Raw genomic sequence first — 13,184 nt, 5'->3', positions numbered from 1 at the left:
AATGTGTGTGTGTGTGTGTGTGTGTGTGTGTGTTGTTTAGTGGCTCCAACTACTGACAAATGGCAAATTCCTTGTGTGTTTTTCAGCATACTTGGCCAATATAGCCGATTTGCATTCGTGAGCATCAATTGTTGATTGGCATTGTAATACGCCCGTATGTGGGCTGGGAGAGCCAGCAAACAGTCAAACACAAAAATTCCAAATGAGAAAACTCTCAACTCGCAGTCAAGACGCTCACATGCAAAACGTTACAACCGGCCAGCCTTAATGTAGCTCCTGATGTCACTCACCAGGCCACACCCCTTAAAGGAACACATCCAACACTCACAAATTGCATGTTACATGTCATAAAAGCGTGAATTTTTAGGAGTTTGTGATTAGGGGGTTCTATCCTGGTAGCGCAAAAAAAAAAGAAGATGGCTGACATATTACCAAAAATGTTTTTCAAGTAACATAATTAATCGGCAGCCCATCTAGTTATTTCTAAAATATCATCCATGTTGGTGGGACACTCCACAAATATGTCCGACATGGTGCATTAGCTAATGCAGTAACAAAGCAATATATTTTTGCGGAAATGTCTAAGAAGTTACGATTAGTGTAAAAAGAGAAAATCGTTTTCAAGTAACGCAATCAAGTCACAGCCCGTCTTGTTCCTGAAATGGTGGACGAGGCTGTAAGGTACGCCACAAATATGGCCGACTTTCTGTATTTCTACATTTCTACAGTTGTCGCAAAAGCGCTGCACTTTTTAAGAACTACGCGTATGTTTAATGCTGAGCATAACAAATTTGCAGCCCATCTTGTCTTTACCAAAATATCCTCAATGATGTGGTAAAACCAATCCACAAATACTGCTAACGTTAACATTATCATGCCAAAATATCATCCATGATGTGGTTGAAGGCTCCACAAATATGGCCGACATATTGGGCTGCCAGTGTAACCCGATTTTACAAAAGCACATTTTGTCATCTCGTCGTTACCAAAATATTAGCCACGCTCCACAAAAATGGCCGACGCACTATGCTACTGATTTAACAAGAACTCCTAAAATATTCTATACAGACTATGCTTAAAGCACAAAAAAAAAGACATATCTAAATCCGGTGCATTTTACCATTGCACAAAAAATTAATTAGTAGATTTGGTAGCAAGGCACTCTATAAATATGGCCGACATGCCGAGCTGCTAACATTGTTACAAAAACACAGTATTTTGTGAGGACTTTGAAGGGGTTTATGGTTAGACTAAAAACAAATCATACTTTAAATGTAACATAACTAATTACAACCAGCCCTCTTTTTGAAAACAAAACAAAAGACAAAAACATCCATGTTTGCTGATTGGGTTGCACTAAACTCCACAAAGATGGCCGACAGGCTCGGCTTGTTAATACTGTTTTTGAAAGGCTTTGTGAGATTTTCTTGGAGGTTAGCATTAGGGCATATTATTGTCACAGAATACAATCATTTTTAAGAACTTTTTTTTCATTTTTTTTCAAGTTATCCCCCAAAATATGGACATTTTCCACTTTTTGTTTGAAATACTTCTCGATTTTTGTGAGAAGAGCAGTTAGAGGGTGATGATAAATGCTCTTTTGCCTTTATTACATGTTGACTAAACAAATGCTACTCCCCCCCCCACATTTTCTAAGAGCCTATTACTATTTTCAAAGCAAGAGTTAAAAAAACCCCATAGCTAATCATTTTCAAATAATGTAACAAATCTGTCCACTAATTACTTTTTTTTTCAAAATCCCACTTAATTCTCAGAGAAATTGACGAATAAAGTCATAAATGACCAAAATGGATTTGAATAGCTTGTGTGCGCTACACTCCATCTTTCAATAATGAAAGCATCATTTTTAACAACAATAATTTAGTAGTTAGTTTAGTTTAATATATAAAGTGAAGCGCTACACAAAACTGGACAAATCAGTCTTTCATTACAGTATCAATATAATTTCACTACTGCTACTAAAAAGTTTGACATCATGTTATGTTAAATAACTAGACTCATTACTATCACTGAATATTTTGTTTCTTGCTTTTGTGGCGGAATTAAAACATTACTCATGATAATAGCCACTGATATTAATTAAGTAGGAAATTGTACAACCAGTTATGTTGTTATGTTGTCAGCTGCGCAAATTTTGAGCATCATCTATATTGTTATGTACAACATTTGATACTTGGTTTCAAGTGACACAGAGCCAATTAAAAATAATAATCATGTGAAAGCAGTTTAGTATAGGAAGTCATACAAAGAATTAGGCTCTGTAAATTAAGTTTTAAAAAAAACAGAGATCCAATGATGTCAGAAGGAAAGTGTGTTATTTTATGAATATACATGGATAAAAAAAAACCTCTGTAAAAAACAAACAAGCTTTCTACTCATTACACTGTCTTGATTTTTGTACAAAATCCAACTTTAATTGTATTTTTTAAAAAATATTTTTTACAAAAACAGACTTTTGAAGAGAGCACACTGCCGTAACCATATATATCTCAAGTCAATGAACGCGTGTGTGTGTGTGTGTGTGTAAAATGTAATTGAAAATTGTACAAAAATGTTTGGCTGCTAGCGTGAGTTCAACATGAAGCGTCACATCCCCCGCCAAACCTCACGAGCACCGTCACAGCTCACCGGCGGAAAAGTCACATTTTAACAACAAACAGTGATACAAAACAATATTAGAATGTAGTGATTAAAATGTATAAAGCTTCTTTTTTTTTCTTTTCTTGAAATTACCTTTATATTTGTTGTTGTTGTACAAAATCCTACTAAATAGTCTCTTAGAGGATAGGCGGTAATTACAAACGTGGAGGATTGCGTTATTGAGTTCCTTGTGTGACACAAAGCTTGTCTTCTCATTGCCAAAATATCATCTTTAAAATGTCTGCAATATTCAATGCATCATATCTATACTATTCATTCTTTGACATAGACGGGGGGGGGGGGGGAATCAAATGCAGACAATGTACACTCTTTTGGAAACATATTGCATTTGCAGCACCATCAATTTCAAATGTGGATTTTTGTGGGCAGGATTTGACATAAATATGAATTGAAAAATGTTTTGTATGCACACTTTTTGTTGGACGGCGACTGTATGTGTGAATGTGAGCTATTTGTGACAGCTATCACATGTTTATTTAAGTGTCATTAAAAAAAAAAAATCACATTTAATGCCAGCAAAAATAGATGATAAGTTCTTTATTTTGGTGAGCTTGTATTGTTTTATCTGTGCTGAAAAAGGCTCTGTGCGTGCGTGCGTGTTTTAGATTTAAGCATCTCCAATTTAGTTTTTAAAGCCACAGTAGGTGAGCACGTCTTAAGTTTGGTGGAGCAGCCAGGACGCATATTCTGTTTGTGCGGTGCTGCTTTTACAAATAATCAGACCGGCGGTTGCTTGTTTAACAAGTTCTGTTTTTATTGGCTTTTACTTTCTAGCGTAAAAGAATTGAGTAGGGAAACATACAAAGAGTTTAACTGGATTGTTTAACAGCAATGAGGCTATTGATTGATTGAATGTTTTGTTGACTTGGTTGCGGTTATGGCTAATTCTAATATTACTGATTATTTTTTTTACAAGAATTTAGTGGGAAATCATGCTACATATTTTGCCACCAGTTAATTGTCTGTCCTCCAGCTGCAGTGTGAAAATCGCCATCGGAAGTGTCTTGTTTGCACAGTACTGAAAAGCTAAACATGTAGCAGGGAAACATACAATGAAGTTGGATACCGTGTTGTATTAACAACTGGATTCATGTGTCAAAAGTGTTACTCAGGATGTGCGTTCTATATTTGTAAAGGCTCCTTGTATCATAATCATCAAAACATTCATGTTGAAAGCAATGAATTGTGCCAAGAATGTATTCCGAAATTCAACAGCTTTTTTTTTTTTAATGTTAACGTTGAGCCATACATTTCTATATCTCATTTTTAAACATCAGCCTCTCACCTCTTCCACCATTTTTGTGTTGAAAGCAATCACTGACATTGATGTCACCTGATTGCGGATTGCCTGGTCTCTGTGTTAAATTGGCTGCTTTCTGTAATCTGTTAGAATCGTTCTTGCTCAAGCGCTCGGTCAAAGGAGGCGTCTTACTTCCCAAGTTTGACTTAAAATATGTGTATGCAGTTAATAACACGTTTCACAATGGGTCATACGAAGCCAATTGCAATGAAGTTGGAACGTTCATCATCATCATCATCATCATCATCATCATCATCATCATCATCATCATCATCATTTATTTCATTCATTTGTAAAAAAAAAAAAAAAAGACAATTAAAAGCGATATTCAAATTCAAAGTACAGCAAAATAAATGAAATGGGACAGAAAGAAGTGAAGCTTGTTTTGTCTGCACCGGATCAGCTCAAAAACAACAACAACACAAAATGAATGACAGCGAGCGGTCAAGACTGCAAAAATAATTCTGCGTGTCCTTGTGCTATATATATATTTGCAGTAATTGTGCTTTTATACATAAAAAAAAAATACAAATAGACTGAGTAGATTTTGTTTTACAATCCAGATTTTTCTACAGACTGACACCTTGAGTTGAAATTCATCGTTCTTTTGTTTTGTTCTATATATAAAAAATGTCTGTTCCTCTTCATTTGTACTCACTTTCCCTTTTTATTAATTTAGGTTGTATATTAACTGGCAACATTTAATGATGGGCTTTATACAATATTTTAAGGCGGTTAAACTCCATCAATTCTTTAACTTTTAAACTTTTTAGTTTTATAAATAATGGATTAGTGTGGTCTCTGTATCCACAACCGCAAATAACACAAATAGCGCGTTTCTGTAAAAGACAGATGGATTCAGTGTAGGTTTGTTTTAACGTTGTGTTAAATATAAATCAAAACAGAATACAACAATTTTCCAGTGATGCTCAACTTCAATTTAATCGAATACGCTATACAAAGACAAGATATTTCATGCTCAAACTGATAATTTTGATTGTTTTTAGCAAAGATTTCACTAACGTGGAATTTTCTTGCTGCAACACGTTCCCAAATGCTGAGACAGGATCATGTTTAGCGCTGTGTTACATCACCTTTCCTTTTAACAACATTCAATAAACGTTTGGGAACCGAGGACAGTAATTGTTGAAGCTTCGTAGGTGGAATTCTTTCACATTTGTGCTTGATGTACAGCTCAACAGTCCGGGGTAATGTGCCACACATTTTAAAGAAGTCAACCCCCCCTCCCCCCAAAAAAAACCATTCTTGACAATAATATGTTCTATGCAGCCCCACCAGTCTAAATATTGCATTACTGAAATACGAGTTAAGCAGCAAAATCCAGCATTATTATGTTTTTAAATCAAAATCAGAAGGCGGCCATTTTGCTGTAGAGTGAAAATGACATCACAATTGCTCATGTCTCAGGTAACAACCAATCACAGAGCACCTTCAGAAAACAGGTTAGCTGTGATTGCTTGTTGCCTGTGATGTCATCTTCAGTCGACAGCAAGTGGCAAAATGGCCGCCCCTAAAATAGTTGGATTTTTCTGCTTCATTCATATTCCACAAATGTAATATTAATCAGAATGTCATGTTGAGACTAGTGAGGTCACATATAACCTATTATTGTCAAGAAATGTTTTAAGCCTACAGCAGGTCGTTGCGAGTGTTCTCATTTCGTATTTGTTGTTTTTGACCGTTTGTCAAAGTGCATCAGCGACTGTGGCTCTCCTTGCCCACACGCTCAGGCATTACGGTACCACAGTTGCTCATTTCCCCCCCATATCACTCACACAATACAAAGCAAATAATAATTTAGAAAAGGGAGTTACAAACACAGTCAAAATTTTCAGTACTGTGTATTTAAAATGAAATGAAAGTCGTAATTTTTTGGCAGGATTGATTGCAATTTTGATCAGAATACATATAAAAATATACACTGTAAGTATATAAATTAAGATTTGTTTGCCCATTTTTTTGTGTATAGTATTTTTAATTACCCAAATAAAAAATTGTATGCACTTGTACACACACACACAGACCTCCGTTGTTTATCGCATGTCCCTTATGGATAATTCCTTCTTCTTCTTTTTTTATCTTTTTGTTGTTGTTGCAAAAAGCTATTTGCAGAAATCTTGTATCCTTTTATAAAATCCATAGAAGTTATTTATTTGAGGATTTTTTTTTATTTTCCTGCAAAATGCTATTTATAGAAAACGTATTTATCCGATACAAAATCCTTTTACGTCTCAGCCACTGTAGATGAATTTGTTAGTTTATTTTTTTTTACTCATCGCAATATGATTCAATGGCTAATAAGAAGTACGTAAACGATGCTGGGCAAACTGATAAGACAAATGCAAGAATCAAGCTTTCTTCTTTGTATTCCATAATATTTCATCATCAGAGATATTTTTAAATTGTTTTCAATATATATATATATTTTTAATTATGAGACACATGGAAGAAGAAGAAGTCTATGCACTCTTCCACGTGTTTATTGGTCACATCTTAAAATCAAAAACAATTTTAAAGAAAAAAAGAAGCCTTTTCCCGGATATTATTAATTGTACATTTTTAACAGCTGGGCTTGTGTGTTTGGCTTTTTGTGATACTTGAACATCTTTGAGGCCTTCGTGATAAGAAAAAACGGTGGCCCTCTCTCGATATTGCAATGGGTGGGGACAGTGTTCGTGTGTGTGCGTGTGTGTGCGTGTGTGTGTGTGTGTGTGTGAGTAAGAGCAGTGTATCGTCATTTCTGGTCGTGACTCACAGCACACAATTCTTTCGCTCCTCTCTTTCTCTCTCTCTGTTGCCCTTGCTATTTATTTTTCACTCGCACACACACGCACACACACACCCACGCACACACACACACATGCAGTGGACGTCTGTCGCACATGAAAATTTTAATTTTTATTGTGTTCATTTGTTTTACCCCCCCACCCAACAGTAGTTTTTATAAACACCTCTCGTGAGGACCATGCAAAAATTTCTTATCGGTCCATCTAATGTATACTGTAATTTTCTATCATTTGAAATCTTAAAATGAGATCAAGTCATGTAAATATATGTTAGTTTTTGCAGTAATTACATTTTCTGTGCAAAATCCCGTTCAGATATTGCAAGGAAATGCTCCAAGATGACATTTGGTTGAAGTACACTACATAAAAAATAAAAATAAATAAATTATATATATATATATATATATATATATATATATATATATATATATATATTTTATCCTTATCAGAGTTTTGTACAGAATCCAGCTAAATTGTGAGAAAATCATGATGCCAACTGCCGCATTCGGTGTATGAACTAAATTTCAATCATTTGACTGAACCTTATTAATATTGCAATGCAACTTATAGCTTAAAGGGTGAGAAAATGGAAGATGAGCATCATCTTCCATTTTCTCACCCTTTAACCTTCCCCATCTTTTGGCCACGCCCATTCCAAAAGAAGAAAAAGAAAGAAAGACAACCATGACAATAATCTGTTATATGTGACCTCACGAATCTAACTATGACATTCTGATTAATATTACATTTGTGGAATAAGAGTTTTAAAGCAAAATCCAGTCATTTTTTATCCATCTCGGGGGCGGCCATTTTTGCCACTTGCTGAAGATGACGTCAATGTTGCTCAGAGCTCCAATCAACCAACCAACCAATCACAGCTCAGCTTCAGAAAACAGGTGAAATCACATTTCACAGCTGTGAAACGTGATTGACAGAAGGAAGCTATAGCACCAACACATTTTTGTGCCAACGCAAGCCTTGTTTAACGTGTTTGGGGACGCGCTGCGCAATGCTGGATATTTTAATTCTATACACTTGACGATTTGGTGGTTGAAAATAGACTAAACTTTAGACCTTATGAAAGCAGGTCTAATTTGTGGTGCAGCTAGTGTAACGCGATTTTGGTGAATATGATCGTGGTGTAGGCAGTTCTGCGCTATGTGGATGTGAGTGGTGGAAATCCATTTGCAACTTCCTGCTTCAGACGGACATCCAACAATGACGTAATTTCCAAAATGGCTGACAGGAGGTGCATGGGCTTACATTTTTTTTTTTTTAAATAAGCCTTCAGACAAGTACAATATGTAAACTGTGTACATCATATCTATCTATCTATCTATCTAATAGCACAACATCTAAGCACACTAAAATCTTTACTTCAAATTTTTTAATAATTGGAGAAGTCGTTGCTAAAACAGGAGACTGCGTAAGCAAGTGCTTACAAAACTCAATGTTGCTTGACAACAAAACATTTTTTGCTTTATGTAACCTGTTTCGAAACCCTTTCATAAGCAGTTTTCAGAAGAAAAAAAAAAGAGTCCAGATTGAAGATTAATTTATTTGTGTGATGATTACAAAGTTTAAAATCTTTTGAAGTGCAGTCGTTGAAAACCCAGCTACTTATAAAGTGACCCATCCTCCATCGTTCCATCCTCTTCTGCTTATCTGAGGAAGGGTCATGACCCACAGTTTGTAACAAAAAGATTTAAAAAAATGACGGCTCCATAGGTTCGAGTAGTAACATAAATCACAACCTTCGCCATTTGCCTCAGCACCTTCTTTACTTCAGACCATCTGTCTGTCCATCTCTCACTCCATTCTTCCCTCACTCCTGACCTCAAAATACATGAACACGTCCATCTGAAGAAAGATCTGATCTCTGACCTGGAGAGGGCGCCGCTCTTTTCCCACTGACCACGGACCACGGCCTCCGATTTTCGTCTTGAAGAAGCCAATACCGGACCTGCCCGACGCTAGCAGCGCCCTATCTCCACTTGACAGTGTTGATGGCGAATCCGGATTCCCCATGGCCTCCCTGAACTTCTCTCACACCTGAGTTTGTGCCTCAGTGACCATCACCAAACATACCTTGAATATAATGGCCCCCGGGCAGCCTTAAACCGAACCGGCACAAGAGATAAAATTGGTGTATTGCATTTAGTGACGCGCTGATCAACATGTTTGAATTGATCTTATATTTGACCAAAGCCGTGACTCACCCTCTTCCCTAAACTGTGGTGTGTGCCAACAAGACCCACAGACCGGCTTCCCGGGAAGCAATATTTTGAATTGACTGACATTGAAAGAAATCAAAACACATTATGATGAATGCAACTCACAATTATGCTGAATGAAGTTCTTGGAATCAATGATGGCCGTGCGCTTGTTCCTATTCAACCAACCAGTCTCATTTTGGGGTAGCGGGAGACGACAACGACAGCGGAATTGTGTTACTTATGTCCGGTCCGCTCCGTAATTTTGTTTTGCTCGCTGTCATTGCAGAAACTCAAGCTTCACAAAGATAGGATACCAGGAATGGAAGCAAGATATTCACGGATTTCTTTTTTTTTTTTTTTCTATTTTCTGTTAGCTTCTCAACTTATTGTTTGCACCAGTGGCGTATTGTAAATTAATTGGGTCAAAAATGGACCGATCCTCTACTTGGGTCAAGTAGACCCATAAAGTGGATCGGTCCATTTTTTTATCCAAAATTGGGTTACTTTTGACCTAACAGTTTTTAGAGTGTTCCTTTACCTTCAGTGGCCACTTACCTGACTTATAGGTGGAATATGCCTGAATCCACTCCTTCCCTACCCCACCTCACATGCCCAGTGCATACAACATGCATTTTATACAAGCTAGTGTTAGCCATGGATGCTACAATGGTAGCTTGGCTTATTTATTTTGGAGTGTTGCCAAACACGAAATGTTAACGGTTTGACGTTGGTGTATTTTTGCGCCATGTACAATCTCTGCATATTGCCCACCCTTATTGCACCTCTTACCACCAGCAACTCCCCAGAGACGCTGATTATTAAATGTATTAATGTATGCAAATGACTACAGATGTGTTTTTCTAGTCATAGTTGGAATTTTGCTTTGACCAAACCGGAGCACAGAAAAATGGTGACTTAGTCAGTAGCCAGTAAGCTGGCTCAGCCGAGCCCAATTTAAAGTCTGATTGGTTCAAGTTAAATAAATGGTTCCATTGCTAATATAGTTGAATATTGCTCTTCTAATACTGTATAGTACAAAATGTTGTTGTCGTCATCCCATGAACGGGAAAAAAATATGGTTTTGTCTTGTCAAATAACCCCAATAACTCATAATGCTGTCCAATTTAAAATGTCCTTTTTTGAAACCCACGCGTGTTTCTTTGCAACAAGGTCACGGCTGAACAACTTAGCTTCAACAACAACGTTAATGAACGACTTTGATTGGCTAACACAAGCGTATGGTACAGTACACTTGTCCAATTGAACCCATCTCCACTGCAGTGGGCAGTTGAGTGCACCTCATTGCGTTTGTATTTGGGAGCAAAAATCTCAAGGAGTTTGTCTTTGAATGTCCCCCAAAGAATAGCTCACATTACATTTGCGCCATCTCTTAAACGAATAAAGTGTGCCGCCATCTAGTGGTCGATAGTGAAATTATACCTGATATAAATGAGCGTTACAACAAAATAGAGCTATTATCTGACTGTACCCCTTAAACTGTAAAATTTTGTCTTTGAAAGATCCCCTGAAAATGACCTTCAAACAGAAATGGTAGACTTTGTTTCATTTCAAGCAAACCTGGAGACTTTTTTTGGGATGAAACTGAAACCGGCTTTGATGGTCGGAGTTCCAAAGAATTCCGGGGAGCGCTGAGCCAATGGCAATTCATCAAACTTCACTCCCAAGCTTTTTGTCTTCATGCAATGAAAAGTCAAATGTTTTGCAATTTGAATTTCTAAAACGTTACTTATCTGTCTCGTATACATGGTTTAGTAATGGTAGCAATTTAGTAACATCTCTCGTAGTTCATCTTTGAGGACCCCAGGAAATGGCCAAGGAGATCATAAAATGGCCACTTCGAAGCAAAGCAGCAGACTTCCTGTATGTTTTCAAGCGTGGCTTCTTGAGACTTTTTGGTGGGTCTGTTCATAATCTTATATACATATCTAAACCAATATTCTCAGATAAAATTGTAAACGAGGTTACGTTTACTGTATGTTAGGATTTACATTATAAGCAAATAAAAATAAACATGTGCAATTTTGTCTGTGTGCGTGTGTGTGTGTGTATGGTAAAAAAGGCAGGAGGGGGGAAAAAAATATGTTCCTGATGCAAGTCGGCCATCTTGGTTGTGACAAACCTCAGGGCTAAGAAGTGTTGACGAATGTATGAATTAATGTAATGATATCACCATTACATCACAATTGGTGTGCGTTTCACATCGGTGATTACAGCTCACAAGCCCCCCCCCACCTCAAAAAAGAAAAAAGAGAAAGAAAAAGCCTGATTCTCAATGAAGCCTCGGCAGACAAAATGGCTGCTCAGGTTTCCCACCTCTGTCCTACTGCCACCATTTTAACACCAAAAGAGATCTTTGACTCACCACTATTTGTGTCTTGATAGCGATTTTGATTTGTAGGTTGTGAGACAGTTGAAATCTATGATGTGTCCGAATATGAATACAATTTTAAAAACAGACCCATAGTTGCACTTAAAGAGGAGAAAAATATACAAATAAACAAATCATAAATATGCAGTTTGTCTTATCTTTATTAATGTTAACACTTTTTTTTTTTTTTTACATTTGTTTATGAAATGGCTTAGAGGTTTAGAAAAATAAAATATTTAAAGATAACATTTTAAGGATTACATTTTTTTATGGTCATGTGCAAAAACATTTTAAAGAAAATAATTGATTTGTGTGTATTTGCTTTTTTTTTAAATAAATAAAACTTTGAAAAAAAAATCTATTTTGCTGTGTGTGTTTTTATTATCCCCCCCAAATAATACAAACTCAATTCCAAAAAAGTTTAGACACTATACAAATTGTGAATAAAAACTGAATGCAATTATATGGAAGTGCCAAATTTCAATATTTTGTTCAGAATAGAACATAGACAGGTCAAAAGTTTAAACTGAGAAAAAGTATAATTTTAAGAGAAAAATAAGATTGAATGTAAATTTCATGATGCCAACAAATCTCGGAAAAAAAGTTGAGACAGGTAGCAACAAGAGGCTGGAAAAGTCAATTGCACCTGAAACCCCGCTACCACTCATGAGGTCCATTGGCAACTTGATTGGAGTATAAAAAGAGCTTCTCGGAGTGGCAGTGTCTCTCGGAAGCAAAGACGGGTCGAGAATCGCCAATTCCTCCAATGTAGCGCAGAAAGATGGAGAAATATCACAAAGGTGTTTACCAGCGAAAAATTGCAAAAAGGTTGAAGTAATCATCATCTACAGTGCATAACGTCATACAAAGATTCAGAGAATCTGGAACAATCTCTGTGTGTGAGGGTCAAACTGGATCTTCGGGCCCTTAAACGCACCGCAAACAGGAATGCTTACTGTAAGGGAAATCGCAAAAAGGGCTCAGCAATACTTCCAGAAAACATTGTGGGTGAACACAATCCACCGCGCCAGCCGCCGTTGCCAGATGAAACTCCATAGTGCAAAGAAGAAGCCATTTCTAAAGCAGACCAAGAAGAAACGGAGCGTGGCAAAGTGGAAACCTGTTTTGTGGTCAGACCAATCACGATTCCAAGTTCTTTGTGGAAAACCGGGGCGCTATATCACACTGACTAAACATATGCTCCCATCCGGGCATCGTCACTTTCAGAGAAGATCTTGCATTTCTCAACGCGATAATGCCAGACCACATGCAGCGCCAATTACAACAAATCCGGGTATTGAAATGTCCAGCCCGCGGTCCACTTATTTCACTTCTGGAGCGCATCATAAAGGGGAAGGTGCCACAAAGAAAGCCCAAAACAGTTGAACAGTTAGAGAGACTGGAATGGGACAGCATTCCTATTTCTAAACTTGAGAAACGTGTCTCCTCCATCTCCAGACGTTTGCAGACTGTTATAAGAAGAAGAGGTAGTGAAAATGGCCTTTTCCCAACTTTTTTGAGATTTCTTGACACCATGGAATTTAAAATCAACATCGTTTTCCCTTAAAATGATACATTTTCTCAGTTTAAACTTTTGACCTGTTCTCTATGTTCTATTCTGAATAAAATATAAAAATGTGGCACATCCACATAATTGCATTCATTTTTTATTCACAATTTGTTTAGTGTCCCAACTTTTTGGGGAATTGGGTTTGTAGTTGTAAATAATAGTTTGATTGTGATTGAGAACCAGCTCAACTTTTAGCCGTTAGTGGGCCAGCAGTTGTCAA

This window comes from Leptonotus elevatus, chromosome 4 (assembly GCF_054856555.1).
Source record: "Leptonotus elevatus isolate MCC_2025b chromosome 4, RoL_Lele_1.0, whole genome shotgun sequence".
Classification (NCBI taxonomy): domain Eukaryota; kingdom Metazoa; phylum Chordata; class Actinopteri; order Syngnathiformes; family Syngnathidae; genus Leptonotus; species Leptonotus elevatus.
This window is presented reverse-complemented; position numbering follows the sequence as displayed.